Below are 20,211 nucleotides of genomic sequence, written 5' to 3' on the forward strand. Positions count from 1 at the left end.
CACTTTAAAAAGTGTATTTATGAAACGTAGTAAAAAAGAGCACATGGCCATAGCACGTGCCATATGTTCTGTGATCATATTTCAAACGAAACCTTACGTTTTAAAAACTTACCACAGCAAAAATTACACCTCGTTTCATATTATGAATTTCAATGTCCAGAAAAATGTATTTCTAGCTGTATATATAAAAAGAATCAAACTCGTATGGTCCAATTCGAATTATTGCAAAGACGAAAAGAATTCACCTAGCAAAATTGATTTTTCCATTCAAAAACATCATATTATGTCATAACTCGTAGCGCATTTTAAAAACCATCAATTATATCCCAATACAAATTATAAAAAATAGGTAAGGCTGAGATCCTGATACCCAAGAACCCTTAGAACCTTTCGCGCTTATAAAGGGCTGTGTTGAAATAATGGGATCTTTATATTTTGTTTATTTCCCACGGCTTATCAACTTGCAACGTGCAACATTATACAACCACCATTCACGGCTTTTAAAGGTTAGCTCTCGTTATCTAAAATTATTATATTGATCTCGATTACAAAATATATTTTCTTATTATTGTGCATTTAATGACTTCAGTCTTAAACTATTGAGAAATCGTGAATTTTTACATCTCGCATTATGAAACATTTAATAAATTTTGGATTGGATGTTTTGAAAACGTGATCTTCGTTAACATGGTAAAAATTCTTACAAAAACACAATACATTAGTATGCATAATATGTAGATTGATTTTTTTAAGAGATATTAATTAATTATTATGCTAAAATACAAAAAAAAACATTTTTAAGTAGGTATTTTATAGAATTGGTTAAAACCTAAGATTCGTAATAAATAGAGAGATTAAGATAATATCTTTAGATCAGATACAGCTCGGTCTGTGTTATGTATTCGGGGGCGTGTCTTAATAGTACCTAAGGAATAAATAATAGCTCTTCGTAGTAATACTAATGGTGTGTTTTATAATATTAAAACAATATGAATGTACTAAGAATCCTATATTTTATATATAAATGACAGAAATATTAATAATTGGATTAAAAGATGAATGTAACGAATTAGTAGCTTTTAATTTTAAGCTATTTTATCATACAACAATAGTTGGACTTCTTGTTTCCCTGAAATTTGATATATATGTAGATATATTTCGTTACATTTTTTATCAATATTCAACGGCTTAATAATAACAATTATTCTCAATCTTTATAAACTCTATCTCCAATCACATTACTTCTCCTTATCATATGTATGCAGACGATTTTCAGCTATATTCGCACGTGTCACTCCCAGAACTTACTGAAGCGATTTTTCGTACTAATACTGATCTTGCAGCCATCGTCAATTGGAGTAAGGATCATGGCTTAAAGGTAAATCCCGTTAAAACTAAAATTATCATACTTGGTAGTACCTAAGCCGCTTTTGAACAAAATTAAATGGGACTGCTTGCCGGATGTTGTTGTCGATGGTACTCGTATTCCGTTCAGCAAAACTGTAAAAAGTCTTGGTTTGTACCTTGACCAACACTTGTCTTGGTCGGAGCATATAAAGCAAATGCGAAAGAAAGTTTTTGCTGCGGCATCCTCGATGCGCCGTCTACGTAACTTTCTTCCGATCTCCGCCAAAATTGCGTTAGCTCAATCCCTTCTGCTCCCCTTCCTTGACTACGCCGACTCCTCATTTCCTGATCTTTTTGAGTACCAGCTAGACATCCTTGAGAGGCTGCAAAATTTCTGTATAAGATTTATTTTCGGCTTGCGTAAATTTGATCATGTCTCGGAATACCGCAAAAAACTCAATTGGCTTCCCATCCGTCTTCGCCGGGATGCCCACATCCTTCAGCTTCTGTACTGTGTTCTGTTCGACCCTAAAACGCCTAGTTATCTAAAAAAGCAGTTTAATTACCTTAGTGCAAATAGCTTAATCTCTCTTCGCTCATCTAACCTTCTACTTCTTTCCACACCAGCTCATCGTACTAATTTCTACAGCTCTTCTTTCACTGTTCGCGCTATTCAGCTTTGGAATGCTTTGCCGGAATCGATCAGACGTGCAAAAACTATCAAGAGCTTTAAAGTGCTCGTTAAAAATCATTTCCTATCATTATAATGTGTTGCTTACCATAATATTTATTATTGAGATCTCCTTTAGTACTTTTGTATGTAGTGTATGTAGTTTATGTATATTATTGTATATAATATGTAATATGTATATTATATGTAATATGTGTATTTTTAGAATATGTATTATCTATAATACCCTTTTTATAGCACTAGTATATAATTAAGTACCTATGTATTACTTATTTCTATTCTCGTTATTTATTTTGTGCCTTCGCGTTCACGTTCAACATTCCGTGCCAACAGGGTTGCCTGGAAGAGATTGCTTTAAAGCAATAAGGCCGCCTTTTCGTACATATGTGCCTTCGTGATTGTTTCTTCTTTTTTTTTTAATTATTGTACCTATTTTGTTATTCTCTGTCTGGTATATATGTACAATAAAGTATAAATAAATAAATAAAAAAACAGGGTTGAATTTCGTGCCGATACAAAGGCGTTGTTAATCTCAATTAAGAAATACAATGAATAGAATCGTGGGCGCGTTCAAAGCGCAATTATTCACAAATCATGGTCGGTTATCTTGTGGCGATGGTTAACCTTAAGATTATCAATGGGCTCTCGTGACGATCGAAAGCAGGGTTATATCAATGTAAAACAGTCTCGTGACGATCGAAAGCAGGGTTATATCAATGTAAAACAGTAATGTAATAAGTAGTTTATCTTTTAGGTAATTGTCTGGGTAGATTTTAGTTTGTAGAAGCTCTGTAGAAGATTAGTACGAACTATGAAGTATAATATCATACAATGATGATAAGTTTGAAATTTGAATGAATTTAACAGATTATATATGGATCTTGGATGCTATCTGTCTATTATTTAAGTGAGAACGAAAGAAAAAGATATCAAAATGTCTCAAAAATCTGTAGAAATAAAATATATATATATATATATATATATATATATATATATATATATTATATTATATATGTAATTACTTTTGCCAGCAAGCGAAGGTTTTTTTAAATGTCACGTGAATTACAACGTTATTATATTTCTTTAAGCGTTAATGGAGAGAAAAGTAAAAGTTTCTTTACAGAAAAGATTTCATAATTTTGATAATTTCACATTCGAAAAAACGATGGCGATAGAAAGGTAAACAATCTTATCACTGAAAAAATGTGACATAATTTAACATACATTATATGCCACTCTATAAGTGTGATGCTATACTAGGTAACATAGCCCTACGATCAGCCAAGATAAAAATATTTCAATCAAAGTCTAAGTTCATTCCACCTTTCTGCGAAATTCCATCACATCACTATCTTTGATACACAATTAACACTCAAAGACAAACTTTCACACTTAATACTGAATGATGTTCTTATTTACAAATAGTTTATCAAAAGAATCCATAGCGCTTGTATCGTTAGCGCAAATCAAAGATATTTAGAGAGCGATCGCTTTCATGATCGGAATAACACCGACATTTTGAAACGGAATACGAAGCGATAAGCGTAATTAACGCAATTACTTTCGACAGCGAGTAAATAAAACGAGCTGGTAAAGGGCGGGATATTGTATAATATGTACCTGTTAACAATTAAATAACATGTGTAGATGGAAGAATATGACAAACTTGTCTTTGAGGTTTTTAATATTGATCAAATCATTTATTACATTTGTTTAAATGTCTTTGATAAATGTAGATTTTTAGAAACACAATTAAAAGCACAACAAAAACAACGATAATATTTAACCAATAGTGATGATGAACTGCAGCAGTAATTAATTAAATTAAAAATATTTATTATTAATTTGAACTAGTGACCCAAAAAAGCCTAACTAGAAATTTATAATCAATTGTCGTGAGAATATTAACACACCGGGACACCGAAAAGTTATAACTCTCGTCATTTCCTCAGATAATTTCCTGTTATAATTACAAATGATTACTGTCAAGAATTCGTTTGAATCATTGCTTACCACACCCACATTTACTTTAACTTAAACCAGATTTCTCGTTACGCTGCGATGGTTCATATCTTGACATCAATTGCATCATCAGGCCTTATATGACATAAATTATAGTAGTGAATTGCAGTTTCGTTTCCCTTAATAGCCGTAATATGTTACCTTTCGGAAGCATAACCTGGGGGGTAACCGGCACCTTTAGAATAACAGTCTTATTATGGGTACGTTTTGTTGCGTTCACAAAATAATCTTACTTTTTTGGCACCGGGACCTTCTAAAACATATGAAAACCAATTGCTACAAGACTGTTTCGAGCGGTTTCGAGACGTCAATCGAAAAATTGGAACCGGCACGCTCTCTTTGACATTTAGCATTCTTGTTATAATGTCAATAATGACAGTTTTAAGCAATTTTAGTGAAGTTGTAAATATGGAACTTTTATAACATTAATTTGAATATTATTAAAAGAATACACATCAAATTTAAGTGAAACGTATGTAGTTGGAAATCTATTTAATAAATGAAGCTTTTAAAGAAGATAATACATTTATTATATTAAAAATGCAAAATTAACATAACTACATCGGGTTGTTCCAAGAAAAGGCTTCAATTTTCAAACCTTTTGATTTAAGAAGAATCGTGTAAATAATTTATTATTGCGAAGTGCGCAATCATCACGAGTCTCTATGAGATATGGGGGCATCATATGAACAATCTTAAAATACAATAATTATAACCTACAGATTTATGTGTGTAAGATAAAAGTAATGTAAGTACCATACCTACCCAATGCAAATCTTAAGAGTATATTTAAAAATACGTTTGTTTATGTACACATTCTCCACTTGTTATTTCTCTATATAATAAAATGCAACCCTACTTATTCTCTAAACATAAATTTTTTCTAATACCTACTCAATGTAAATCTATAAAAGATTCTTTATTATTTCTTCTTGATTCAATATATTTTATCATGTTATATTATTTATATAATAAAACACTTAAAAGTAAATCTACACTCAAATGCACTACCCATATTATACTTATGTTAGGGATCTCATTTAATTTTGAGAAGTAATACCATTATTTATTTCCAGATTCTACAATCAATTCCGAGCACTAGGGATAAGATTACCCAGCGTAACCACATGGAAGCATTGATAGTATTCAAGAAGCTATAAAGTGCCAGCGCAACATGAATATATTTTTTTCAATAGGAAGCAATATCATGCTTTAAATGTATTAGTGCAATTAAAAACATATTTTATGAATCCAAAATCTTTATTTAGTCCTTTTTATTTATTCATTGACAAAACATTTGCTCCTTTACTTCTCTTGATAACATTTATATATAAAAAAAATGTAATAAAACATGGAATTATTTGAAAATAGATTCAATTCTATTTTGATTAAATATTAATTAAAAACAATTAGGTATATTACTCAAATCCAAATTTGTAAGTAAATAGCATATTAAAAAGACCCTTGATTAAAAAAATAAAGTCTTATTTATAAAACTTAAAATGCAATAAACAAAAACTTTATATTTACATCACAATGAATAATTCCTGCACTAATAGTTTAATGGTATTTATGTTTTTATTTTAAATTTAAATCAATTATTGTATTTGCATAATATAGAGTAGATAAATAATTTAAAAACTTGCAGTACTTATGTATACTTTTAATTTCATTTTTATTAAACTTAAAATGAAAACAATGTAGGTACTATATTAAGGTACAATTAAATTTTTACATTTTCAGATGTATGATACAAATATGAATATTTTAAGTGTAGACTGTAGGTAGACATGGTGGCGCCTCCCCCAACTTGAAGTTCTCACTACCACATGATCATCTCCCAAGCCGGTACTTCCTTGTTCAATGTTTGGGCAAGCCGGCAATCAACACAACTGTGAAAGATAAATTGGATTTAAACTGATTCTTTGTTGCTTTAAAATTTAATAAGTACATTTAATATGTTTATTTTTATTATTAAAGGGCTTGTCATGGTGTATGTAATTTTAGATGTTTTTTTAAACAATGTCGGTATAGTTTGATAAATAATAAATACTTTATTTGTTAATCATTTTTCAAGTATTTTAACATTTTAGTTGTTTATCTTGCAATTCTTAATATCGTATTAAAAAAAAAGAGTTAAATGTGTAGGTGTGTAATTCCTTACAAAACTGTTAATATAAGTAGCTTCTAACCAAACATAGATAGGTTTGCTTATAAATTAATATAAATATTTACTTTTGACCAGCTGCTCTAGTTTTTGTGAACTCCCAAATCATTTGCACTTAAACTTCCAGCAGAGAATTCTATCAACTTCGTCTCATCATAACTTTTACCTCGTTGGGAGTTATTTATGTATCTATCTTTGTCTTTGTAACTTCGGGGTCAGGGGGCTTCGCGCACTCTGCACAATGTTCTGCTGCAAGTTAAATAAAAATTACTTCAATTAAGTAACAATAATCAAAACAGACGAAATTATGCAAAAACCAAAACTTTATTCGTAAAAATATATCTCTGTAGTCTGTTATCATAAATCGTCCTTACTCATACTTTATCTTACCTTGCTATTTCAATATTGCTTTTTCGCACTTTCTCATTTATCCAGAGATGAGATTCACATATTTAAGTTTAAGTTTATCTGAAATTTTAGATATTAATATGAATTATGAGGACAGTGACATGACATTTTGATTTTTGACGTTTAATGTTCGATACAAATCATTACGACTTGGCCTAAAAGCCTCGTAGCCAAGCCATTAATCTTAAAAAAAATAGACAAAACTTCGGAATTCATTCGCTCAATTCGCTCATTGGACATTGTAGGCAATCGTATAGTAATCATGTTTTAAAGGATCCCGGTACCAAAATAAAGTAAGATTATTTTGTGAACTCAACAAAACAAGGTTGTTATTATAAAAATGGCGGTGATTGAAAATTAAACGTCAAAAATCCAAATGTCATAATCACTGTCCTCGTATTATTATCTAAAATTTGGATAAATCAAATTGAAAAATTGCGAAAGATAAGTAATATGCATTAAAGAATGCATGAAAGAGCAATTGAAATAGCAAGGTAAGATAATATACGAGTAATAAATATATCTAAAACATTGGACGATTTATGATAACACAGATATATTTTTACGAATAAAGTATTGGTTTTTGCATGATTTCGTCTGTTTTGATTATTGTTAATTGAAGTAATTTTTATTTAACTTGCAACAGAACATTGTGCAGAGTGCGCGAAGCTCCCTGACCCTGAAGTTACAAAGACAAAGGTACATAAATAACTCCCAACGAGTTAAAAGTTATGCTGAGACGAAGTTGATAGAATTCTCTGAAAGTATAAGTGCAAATGATTTGGGAGTTCACAAAAACTAGAGCAGCTGGTCAAAAGTAAATATTTATATTAATTTATAAGCAAACCTATCTATGTTTGGTTAGAAGCTACTTGTATTAAAAGTTTTCTAAGGCATTGTACCTACACATTTAAGTTTTTTTTAATACAATATTAAGAATTGCAAGATAAACAACTAAAACGTTGAAATACTTGAAAAATTATTAACAAATAAGGTATTTAACAAACCATACCGACATTGTTTAAAAAACTTCTTTTTAGACGTTTACATACACCATGACAAGCCCTTTAATAATAAAAGTAAACATATTAAATGTACTTATTAAATTTTAAAGCAACAAAGAATCAGTTTAAGTCCAATTTATCTTTCACAGTTGTGTTGATTGCCGGCTTGCCCAAACATTGAACAAGGAAGTACCGGCTTGGGAGATGATCATGTGGTAGTGAGAACTTCAAGTTGGGGGAGGCGCCACCATGTCTACGTCTACCTACAGTCTACACTTAAAATATTCATATTTGTATCATACATCTGAAAATGTAAAAATTTAATTGTACCTTAATATAGTACCTACATTGTTTTCATTTTAAGTTTAATAAAAATGAAATTAAAAGTATACATAAGTACTGCAAGTTTTTAAATTATTTATCTACTCTTTATTATGCAAATACAATAATTGATTTAAATTTAAAATAAAAATATAAATACCATTAATCTATTAGTGTAGGAATTATTCATTGTGATGTAAATATAAAGTTTTTGTTTATTGCATTTTAAGTTTTAAAGGCTACCAGCCTATAAATAAAACTTAATTTTTTTAATCAAGGGTGTTTTTAATATGCTATTTACTTACAAATTTGGATTTGAGTTATATATCTACCTAATTGTTTTTAATAAATATTTAAGCTAAATAGAATTGAATCTAATTTCGAATACTTCCATGTTTTATCACTTTTTTTTTTATATAAATGATATCAAGAGAAGTAAAGGAGCAAATGATTTGTCAATAAATAAATAAAAAGGACTAAATAAAGATTTTGGATTTATAAATGTTTTTTATTGCACTTAAACATTTAAAGTATGATATTGCTTCCTATTGAAAAAAATATATTCATGTTGCGCTGGCACTATGGCTTCTTGAATACTATCAATGCTTCCATGTGGTTACTCTGGGTAATCTTATTCCTAGTGCTCGGAATTGATTGTAGAATCTGGAAATAAATAATGGTTTTATTTCTCAAAATTAAATGAGATCCTTAACAACAGACCACATAAGTATAATATGGGTAGTGCATTTGAGTGTAGATTTACTTTTATAGTCTTATATTCTATATAGGTAAATAATAACATGATAAAAAATATTGAATCATGAAGAAATAATAAACAATCTTTTATAGATTTACATTAAGTATTAGATAAAATTTATGTTTAGGGAATAAGTAGAGTTGCATTTTATTATACAGAGAAATAACAAGTGGAGAATGTGTACTTATACAGACGTATTTTTAAATAGATTTGCATTGGGTATGGTACTTACATTACTTTTATCTTACACAGATAAATCTGTAGGTTATATTGTATTTTCAAATTGTTCATATGATGCCCCCATATCTCATAGGGACTCGTGATGATTACGCACTTGTTTACTATTTAGGTACACGATTCTTCTTAAATCAAAAGGTTTGAAGCCTTTTCTTCGAACAAGCCGATGTAAAGTTCTATTATTATCTGATAAGTGATAACTGTCAAATTGTCAAATAGATCGCAGTTCGCACCGGTCCCAATAATGGAGTGAACTATTACGAGTGACGTCATCAAAATTGCTAGAAAAACAAAATCAGTTTAACGCTGCAACAAGCTTGCGATAAGGGTGTCACGGTACGAAAAGACATAGTAATGTTATAATAAGCTTGCTATAAGAGATGCCGGTTACCCCCCTGATACAATAGATTTGAAGTTACGCGCATGAATGTGTAATATAATATTTGATTGTTATTTTATAGCATGGTTCGTAAAAGTATTAGATATCAAAATAAGTTTTTGTTAAAACACGGAAGCCAGGTTAATGATGCGATGGATAGCTATAGTGATGAAAAGTTATAATGACAATATAATATTTGAGCAAGAAGGGGAAACAATTAGATAAATCTTTTGACGTTATTTGTATCTAGTTAAAGTAACTACTTGTGATAATATGTATTTAGTAATCTGTGGTTATATACTATCAACTTAAAATATTGTTTCTGAGTCTACTGGCACTTTTTTGATATTTTGTTACGTTTAGCGATGTAGAGATCATTAAATTAGTACGTAGGATTTAGTAAGCACAATAATTAACCAATACCGTAGCCCGTATCAAAACTTTTGCCGTATCACTTTTATTGCCCATTTGTAAAAATCATAAAAATAACGATCGCAGTAGCCAAATATACTTTTATTTCCTAAAATGTCGTAAGAGGTGTGTATTTCACGTGATGAAAGATAAACCAAACATTCTAACGAAGCGTGAAAAAAATTTACGAGTAATCCGAAGCTATTGCGAGATATCTCTATATTACGTTACTATTGATTGACAGCATACGTTTTATTTGCAAGTATTTTCTTTATTTGCTATATTTTATTGCATAAGGAAATAGTTATTGAGCGGTTCGCGATTGAACAGATTCTAGGTAAACAACGAGGTAATGTTACCTCGGTGCCTTGAAAACTTTCGGCTCTAAATCTTTGAAATATAAAATAAGCTTTATGTTGTAGTAATCAAAATAGACCTTTGATCTAATTTACCTTGAAAACGTTTTCATTTTTAGATTTCACGTTTATATTAAAATTAAAAACATAAGAGGAAATAGTCGCCAATGGTTTAATATTTTTATTGCTCTACAAATTTTCCTACACTGCTTTACTCTCAAAATAAAGTCATAACCTTATTCTTTGTGCAATTATTTTCTATATGTTTCTACAATTGTTATAAAAACAGCAGGTCTTTGACCAATCCTAAAATGGCAATGAAAGTTGCAGTACACACGAGACACGCCCAGTCAGGGTTGCTATGTTCAAACTAGATTTAACAAATGAAATCGAGAAATAGCAACTTATGATATTGACTAACTATGGGTATGTTATGTAAGTAGCATTTACCACATACGAGACTAAATCCATGAGTCATACATGCGATTAGTGTATAGTTAAATAGAACCTTTTAAACCTATAGTTCAGGTCTCGTAAGTATCTGAGAAAAGTTGTCATCCGTATTAACATTTACAGACACACAATACAATTTACATTTTACTATCGTTCATAAAGAAATCAAAATAATTTTCTACCAACGTATTCAAAATTGGCATAGTCACTTCAAATTTTTTCATTTAAAATTACTTAATCGTTAACCCTATTAAACCTGATAATTTAATGTATCTCACATCGACATTGAAGATTTACTATGCATCGTGAGAAGTTATTGGTAAAAGTAATTTAACCAGCCTCAGCAACATTGAAACTATTAAAGGTACACTTTCCTCGTATAAAACATGGAGATAAAATAATTTATATTGCTGTTTTGTTTCAGGTAACAACCTGCTGACTACTATTAAGTATTAACTACGTGTTTGTCGAGGAATTTATTGCAATGAACAAGGATTTCAACTGGACGTAAGACTTAATATTTAATTCATATTAATTATTGATAATTAGTATTGCTTCAAAGATAGAAGTGAAAGTAATATTTTTGTTTATCAAATTTTTTTGCAATTTTTATATGAATATAAATAAGCTTATGTTTTTGTTGAAGCATGAATAATAGAGAAGTAGAGTAATTTTGGGAGCTTTACGTAAAACTTTCAAAACAATTTTCTTTGAAAGTTGTGAAATACAAGGATACTTGAAATACTATTGATAGACCATTTTGATTAAATAACCATAAGTATTCTAACAATGTACACAGATTCATGCTGTAATTTTACATAATCAGTTAAGGCTGCATCAAGTTTTATCGACTACATTTAGGATCGTGACAGGTCCGCCTTAACTTTTAATGATCCTTTCACGTTAAATAAACGCTAGAGTTTCAATGGACAGGTATAATTTATGAGAACAGGTTTCAATCACAGCTTCTTTTATTATGCAACCCAGCTATTCTTATCACGTGGGTACAATTATTTAGAACGGTACGTGTAAGGACTCGGATTTTGTGAGCATGACCCAGTTACGTTGGTTTTTCTATGTTATCTTTGAAACAATGTTTAGTTAAGACTGTTTGTTTAGTTATGCAAGTTATTTTAATGACAAAATATGCTTTAATTAATGAGAGTGTTGTTGATTTATGTTTGTTACGTTGTGTTATAATTTTATGTTTCATGTTTGTTCATTGCTCATTTCTTAATTCTTATTAGTGGTCAGTTTGTTTCAGGGATCGATCTAAGTCACAAGACAACAAAATACGCGAGTTATTAAATAAATCATCATGCATGCTATTCTGTAATCTGTAGGCCTATTTAATGATATAAACATATAATTTCACATAATTAATTGTATTGAGGTTTGTTATGTGGCATTTCCTACCGTACATCGTCATGTTTTCATTTAATATACACCCACTTACCTCATTCAACGTCTGCAAACAGTCTTATGAAACTAAAAATATTGAATAATTATTATCTGCAATTACTTAAAACATTGTATTGCCAACATTAAAAAGTAAGGAAGTGTCCGCTTTATATCCGCTTGTAATATTATTTAATATTAATAGCTTTTAAATTGGCTTAGTAAAAAAGGAAGAGAGGTGAGTAAGTTTAAAATAGACTACAGTACAATATATACAATAAAGAAATGTTTTTCTATAATTAGGTGTATTTAATAAAAGATAAGGCAAATCTAAGAACAGTTTCTTTATTAGTGAACTATTGGTTTTAGAATAAAGTAAACAGCTTATAAGGACCTCTTATCATAAGTTGTGACTAAGTAAACAATTGCGCATTACCATTAAACAAGGTGAAGAGAATACATTTATCGCTTAATTCGTCGGAACTGGGTTATCCATTTAAATCGGACGCAGATCCGATAGTTTAATATTCCATAAAGGTTTCACGTTTTAGGTCTCACGGATTCAAGATTTGTCGGCGAAAGTAACGATAGTGCTGTTCTTTGAACCCAATTACATATATTTAAATCTTTGTTTTCCACATTGACACTATTTGTATTCACCCAATTTGTTTGTGAAGTGAAGTGCATTTCTTATTGATATTGATTAAATTAACTAACAGATAGACTGAAAGTCTTCCTGTCATGACGCTAAAGAGAGAACAAAAAGGCTCAATCTCCTCATGTTGTTTTAAGTACCGCTCTCTTTCATTCGCTTTTAAAACTATTACGTATTGAACAATATTTCAAATCTATTATCCCATTGTATCACGGCTTTGTTAGGCTATTTACGATATTTTTTGCATCACCAAACCCATGGTAGTGAAGTGTGATTTCTATCAAGTGGTGCTTAAAAAAGAGATCAGTTCATTAACACCATATTGTTACACCGTGTGATCCATTACATAATATGTGATAAACCTATCTTGTTTATTAATTGTTCTACTATAAGCCACTATTGCGGACCAGGAGAGAGTTTCTCACGATTCTAGCGAACGTATCTAAGTGTATCTCGTTTTATCCTCGTAAACATAAATAAAATTTGACGGACTGTTGTATAACCTAGTGCTATTTATCTATACTTGGAGCTAATAGACTTCACCAATTCTATATTAATGCAATACGTAATTTGCCGTTTACTGCCCACTGAAAAAATACATTATTTAGAATACAATACAACAACAATAACAAAAATATATCATGTTTGTGCTTGATTATTGGCAACGCATTTAGATTATAGATAGGTATATTAAGGTTATTAATAATAATTAATAATATTCATTGCTATGTTTTCTTTCCTCTTCTGAAATGGAAGGCTTTTATGATAGGTACATGATAGCTACTGTCTGTTTTTATCAGCCTATGAACAATATCTACGATTATTAAATTTACTCTACAGGCTGTAGGTTCCTGCTTTCATGATAACTACTTATCAAAATAGGGTTTCTAATGTTGAATTATGGCGTACTTACAATTAAATGAGAATGATCAGGGATTACGTAACAACATGAATTACAACTAGTATTCATGAGATACAATAATCAATTCAGTTGTGTTGTACTTCAGCTCTTGATTACCATTCGCCCACGCAAAACCCCCGGCTAAAATCTGTTTCATAACATAGGAAGCTGATAATTGTCTATTTTAATGTTGATTTTGATAGCCAGTATGTCATAAATTTTCACTATTCGAATTCAATTGAAAATACTTCACATTAACATACAACACAATTATTGTTCATGGATCATATCAAGGAATTTAGCAAATTAGTTAGTCGCAAATACTAATTTTAACACAAATAAATTCATAATAAAAAAAAATAATTTGGAAAATCCAAAAGTGCACGCCTCATAATTTTTTTTAAATAAATATTTATTAATTATTATTTTTGTTTATTTAATAACAATTAAACCACATCGAATCAGACCCTGAAAAATGAAAGGGTTCTATTCCTGAGCATACTCAAGCGTAAGAGAAAAAAAAGACTCGATTAGTAAAGTATTTCGGTCGCTATCGTGTTAACAAGAAAAGGGATCCGCACATACAGACACACGGACGTCCAAGACAGAACTTTTTTAAACTGTTTTTTAACTAGTTTAAATAACAAAAATGACATCAAAAATATCATGAACGTTAAAAATAGTGTTTTTTCTTAATATGTGTGTGTATGTATTATCTTACAAGTGCAATGTATGATACATAAAGACATTTTAAGTTTGAAAAATCAGATGTTTTGCGCGAAGTGACAGTAGTACCCACCTCAACGCTTCGCTTATGAGGCGTGCAATAGTCATGAATGAGTGAAACTGTGTGAAATTTTGCCACCACAACACAGTTTGCCACGTTCATAAATTAATGTCCCATTATAATAAGTGACACACTAAATTTTTATAAGTGATAAAAACGGGCAAATAAAAACATGATAAAATACTAGTTTTAAAAAAATTATTAAGTATTTATTAATTCTTGAGTGCAATAAAGAATACTTAAATAAATAATTTTCATTTGATAGAAGCTTATCTAGATAATATTATTCGAATTTATTATTAAATCTTTGTTCTTTCCTCTAATCTTATATTTGAATAAGAATCTCGAACGATCATATACACAAATACAATAAAGGCGTAGATGTGCCTATACATAATATTATAATTTATATGCATGTTATTACATACGACAATAAAAAGTGCCATCGACACTAACACAAGATGGGACGTCCACACGAAACAACGTCACTTTCACCGAGTCCACAGTTGCCCTTTCAAGAGCAAGATTTATCTTATTAAGCGGAGAGACAGATCGCACCAGCCTTTCAAAGCATAGATCAAGTCCCCAGATTTCCCTCATTGTTTTGCTATCCGAGTTACGTCAAAGCGGCGGCTTCCTTATTGAAAATTGAAATTACTCTTGAAATTGTTTCTCACTTTTGACGGTTTATTAGTGAACTTGAGGTCACCGGTTTATGGATTGCAGAATAGAGTTAAATAAGTTATATTAATGTATAGTTACTTTTCCGAATTGATCAAGATTTTAGATTGCCTCTGCCTGTGCAGTTATGTATAAAAAATCCCATTATTGGAATAAAATTTACCTAGTGGCTGCATTGATCGATTTAGAGATCGATTTTATGACTTGCATTTTTTAACTCTCGTTTTTTAGCTTATTAGCTTGAATTGACAGAAAATAAGTTATCATCTCGCTTTCGATGTCTACAAATTGTTGGGTACAAAGCTTATTACACAAAGTAAGTGCGGTTTTATAAAAAGGTAATAAAATAAGCACGAAATTCAAAAATATTTTTATTTCAATTTTAGATTCTAAGACCATTTTGCTTTTATATTATTGACAGGCGTAGTAAAATTCTACCTTGTTTAATGTTTATGGATCGGCGTATTTTGGTGTTACCTTCTAATACATTTGTTCCTCAAGATTTTATTATTTAGTCAGTCGTACAATGATTACCATAAAACTTCACTTTTGGTAATTTCGTTTATTTGTACAATTATGATTTAATGTTAATAAATGTTATATTAATAAAAATCTAATTAATTAATAATAATTATAAACTTAACTTATTACACTAATTGATTAAGCATGCAAATTTCAAGAGTACTTTCTATGTTAAAATATATTTATGTTATTTCCTAAAAGGCTATTTAGCATAAATCTTTAAGGTTAATTATTTATACGATTTCACAATTAATCTTCAAAATTCGAGTCTTGCAACTCCCATTTGTATGTGATTAAAACAATATAAAAACTAGTAGACCGGGAGATACTGACACAAAATTTCGAGTCATTTGTAACAGGATGGCGGTTCTACAGGGTTCTTAGTACGCAATGACAAAAAGAAAAATGATGGTGTGAACGCTGGTACCGGCGGCTTAGTCGCGTGGGCGTTAGTCGAACTCGTCGGAAAATAGCGAAAGTCAAACGATTTGTAACAGTATGGCACTTATTTTTCCTGTAAGTTTGAGGATCAACGAATATAAATACAAAATTTCAAAGATCTAGGTGTTGGAAATCTTCACTTATATAAATTAATAATAAATTTATTTTTCAAGTATGACAGCACTTTTTCCCCCTACTAGAAGTATGGCAAATATAATAATGGTCACATTTTATCAAATACTCTCCAAAAAGCCAAATGCAATACTGGTACAAAAAGATAGGCGAAATAAAAAAAATTTGCAGATTTTCGGCGGTATGGCGACCATTTGGAATCGTCCGAAAAGTATGGCATGGCGATTTTCGTAAATGGATGCACGACGATGGTTACCTGTGCAAAAGTTAGCTTGGTACAAATGGTTGAATAATTGTTTTTTTTAAATCAACACATTCGCGTCGGTATGGCGGGCTGTAAGTCATACCGGAAAAGTATGGCATGACACTACCGCCTACTTCTTTTTTATGGGCTATCGGTAAATTCTAAAATTTTTGTGTTACAAATCGTTTGACTTTCGCTATTTTTCCGACGAGTTCGACTAACGCCCACGCGACTAACCCACCGGTACCAGCGTTCACACCATCATTTTTCTTTTTGTCATTGCGTACTAAGACCCCTGTAGAACCGCCATCCTGTTACAAATGACTCGAAATTTTGTGTCAGTATCTCCCGGTCTATAGGTAATCATTTAAATAAAAATTATCATTATACAATAGAAGTCATTATATATTATGATAATATAATGAAATTAAAAGCACATTTGTAACGAATTTAAATCCCAAATATATGGTCTTGTATTTTGATACAGGATGTCAGATAAGGACCCCGAATGAGATGATAAATATTCTTATTTATATGCAAAAATAGTTCTTAAGTGTAATCATTTCAAAGTAGATGGCCATCAGCAAATGTTAGAGCAATATTGAATTGCATCATGTTGTTGCCAAAATTCTTCATTTCAATGTTTTGCGAACAACTAGCGCCGCGACGCGGACGTCGATAGGTACCTACATTGATTTTTATTTGAGTTGTGACAAATTAAATATTTATTACTAAAGATACCTACTTAACGTACATTATTAAGTGGAAGTGCCAAAAACAGACAAAACTGGACAATCCTTTCTGAAATCTAGCTTTATAGCCAAAAACTTTTTATAGGTTTTATTCGTTTTGTTTTTAATCATTGGTGATGTTCGATACTGTTTTCAAATTTTTAAATTATAAATTAATTATCTACGTGTCTGCATAAACTATGTTTGTATCTACAAATAAGAATTAGCTAAAAAAAGTTGAAAATATTGACAGCTTTTAACACCATAACTAGAGCATTACGTAAAAGGTACCAGTTTTCACCATAAGGGATTGAAAGCTGAAAACACATAAATCACATTTCACGTTATTATAAAATAATAACATTGCTAAATAGACTGGGGTAGAAGCCTTTGAAAATAATGAAAAGATAAAAAAAATCGCAGTCGGATGAAACCCATTAGAAAAGGAGGGGAATATAATAAAAATGTAAGGAAAAATAAATTACGGTCAATCCGAGTTCGGGAAGCGGGAGGGGGGAGCTTTAAAGAGAAAAAAATGGTTTCTCTCGATTTCCGACAAAACTACAAGTCCTATAGAAAAAAGTTCAATGGCAAAGTTGTAGGTAATTAAAAGTTCTACAACTTTTGTATTCACAATTTTTTCACATAACCTAAAAATTTAGGTGAAAAATTCAAAAAACCAAGTTTTTGGTCTTTTATTTCTATCTACTTCAAAATTTATTTTTTTTCTACGAAATTTGGTGGAAACTTACTTTATTATGTCCCAAATACACTGTAATTTATTTGATTGAAAATATTTATTTTTTCGCCTTATTTTGAATTAATACCAAAAAAACAACCTAATTTGCAATCGAAAAGTCACCCGTCAAAATATCAGCTTTTTTCAAAAACTTGGGGTGCCTTTTATTCATTGAAATCTCTACTTTCATATGGTGTAAAAAAAATAAACACCACCATAGTAAATGTTCTCAGGAAATGCATACAAACAGTCTGAAAATTAGCTTTTACTAAATCAGGCACACTTCTTGAACTCTATATCTTCTCTTGTATCGGCTTTTCGGTAATATTTCAAAAGAAAAATAATTATCTGTTCTAAGTTTAATATTTTACAGCATATTCAAAAGCAAAATGATGTCGATAAAAACATTTCAGGTAGTTCGAGAAGTGTGCCTGATTTAGTAAAAGCTAATTTTCAGACTGTTTGTATGCATTTCCTGAGAACATTTACTATGGTGGTGTTTATTTTTTTTACACCATATGAAAGTAGAGATTTCAATGAATAAAAGGCACCCCAAGTTTTTGAAAAAAGCTGATATTTTGACGGGTGACTTTTCGATTGAAAATTAGGTTGTTTTTTTGGTATTAATTCAAAATAAGGCGAAAAAATAAATATTTTCAATCAAATAAATTACAGTGTATTTGGGACATAATAAAGTAAGTTTCCACCAAATTTTGTAGAAAAAAAATAAATTTTGAAGTAGATAGAAATAAAAGACCAAAAACTTGGTTTTTTGAATTTTTCACCTAAATTTTTAGGTTATGTGAAAAAATTGTGAATACAAAAGTTGTAGAACTTTTAATTACCTACAACTTTGCCATTGAACTTTTTTCTATAGGACTTGTAGTTTTGTCGGAAATCGAGAGAAACCATTTTTTTCTCTTTAAAGCTCCCCCCTCCCGCTTCCCGAACTCGGATTGACCGTAATTTATTTTTCCTTACATTTTTATCATATTCCCCTTCTTTTCTAATGGGTTTCATCCGACTGCGATTTTTTTTTGTTTCAAAAATTATCTTCTCTAGTGTAAAAAAATTATGCACCTATTAAAAAGTCAAGTGAAAGTTTGCAGTAAACTGGAGTTTATGGGTTTGTTCGATGATTTCTTAATAGTTGATGATCGCCATGGAATTGTTATAGAAATAAAGTAGGCATTAATAATTATGACTTACAACAAAGATACTAATATTGTAGGAAATTAAATGAAAAGTCCCTTATTGAGCAATAATATTTTACTTCTATTTGTTAAACACGATCCAGTCATGTATAAGCCACAAATACACAAATAATGTCATATTGTTAAATCTAAATTGTCACATATTGTAAGTAAATAAGACATAAACATTTTAATGCTTTGGTATGCGGTGAGAATTTAATTAGATAATCCGTCCGCATTACACTAATGCGATTTAGCAGTGGATTACCGACGGAATTGTGCTACACGCATTCCACGTTGACGAGACACTATATTAGATTGATCTGTTGCCGTTTTTAATCAATTTTCCTTCAATTTTCGCAAGAGACGTCAGGAAATTCCAAATCGTTAAACATTTACTTCATGATGCTTTCAGCTTAGATGGTAAAAATATTTACACTACATTTAATTTCCACTATGTTTGGGTGTTGTGAAAATCAGTTGCATTTAAAGTCCTACCACACCGCGAGTAATAAAACGAGTAGGAATATTATTCAACTTTATGTATGAGAATTGAGCCAAAAAAAATAAGATATTTGATAATTCTACATACTATACATACCTATAATAAATCTGTAGAAGGGTCAATTCTGTACATTGAAAATATTGAAAAAATAAATAGCAGGGGATGTTACTGGATCGATACCAAACCCAAATATGTGATTTGCTTATCGAAAGATGATTCTTCTAGTAACAATAGTTTTCACATCTCACGAGGCCACGCGACGAAACCCCGCCTGTAATCATGATGTATCTAATCTTCAATCGGAGCAATGCAATCAACTCAACTCAATTATTGAATATCGCGTGCGACACATTCCACACTGTCGATCTTGTTTTTTTTAAATGATCTAATAGATGAAAACGCAAGTAATACAGATTAAGTATACCTAGATGATTAAACTTCGTAATTGAAGGTTTGGCTGTTACATAGACAAGATAATTAATATGCACTTAAGGAAAGAGCCTTATACTTATAGTTAGATTAGATTTGTTTTTCTACTGAAAAACAACTACGTAATTTTAAAACTCATTTCATCCGTAGAAGTGTTTGTATGGTTTGTATTATGATTGTAAATGATTGCAATGATTTGGTAGAAAAATTAAAAGACATGTATGATCATATTTATTCAAATAGATTATATTATCTGTAATTTATTGATTAAAGTCTAATTAATTATTATTGGTTGAAATT

At 30.3% G+C, this 20,211-nt stretch overlaps 1 protein-coding gene and 1 long non-coding RNA gene across 2 annotated transcripts in view; one reads left to right on the forward strand and one right to left on the reverse strand.

Moving 5' to 3' along the window:
• Cen (cerebellar degeneration-related protein 2-like) overlaps nucleotides 1–20,211 on the forward strand; it is a 69,837-nt gene that overhangs the window by 26,422 nt on the left and 23,204 nt on the right. The window lies entirely within an intron of this gene.
• On the reverse strand, nucleotides 5,688–6,828 carry LOC149485752 (uncharacterized). The gene is made up of 3 exons (XR_016316060.1): nucleotides 6,618–6,828; nucleotides 6,296–6,476; nucleotides 5,688–5,952 (listed from the first exon to the last, which is right to left on the reverse strand). It is a non-coding gene; the product is annotated as an uncharacterized LOC149485752 (long non-coding RNA).

Source organism: Colias philodice, chromosome 9, assembly GCF_061535455.1.
Source record: "Colias philodice isolate Cphi_HAF_F1 chromosome 9, ilColPhil1 Martin Lab GWU primary, whole genome shotgun sequence".
Lineage (NCBI taxonomy): Eukaryota > Metazoa > Arthropoda > Insecta > Lepidoptera > Pieridae > Colias > Colias philodice.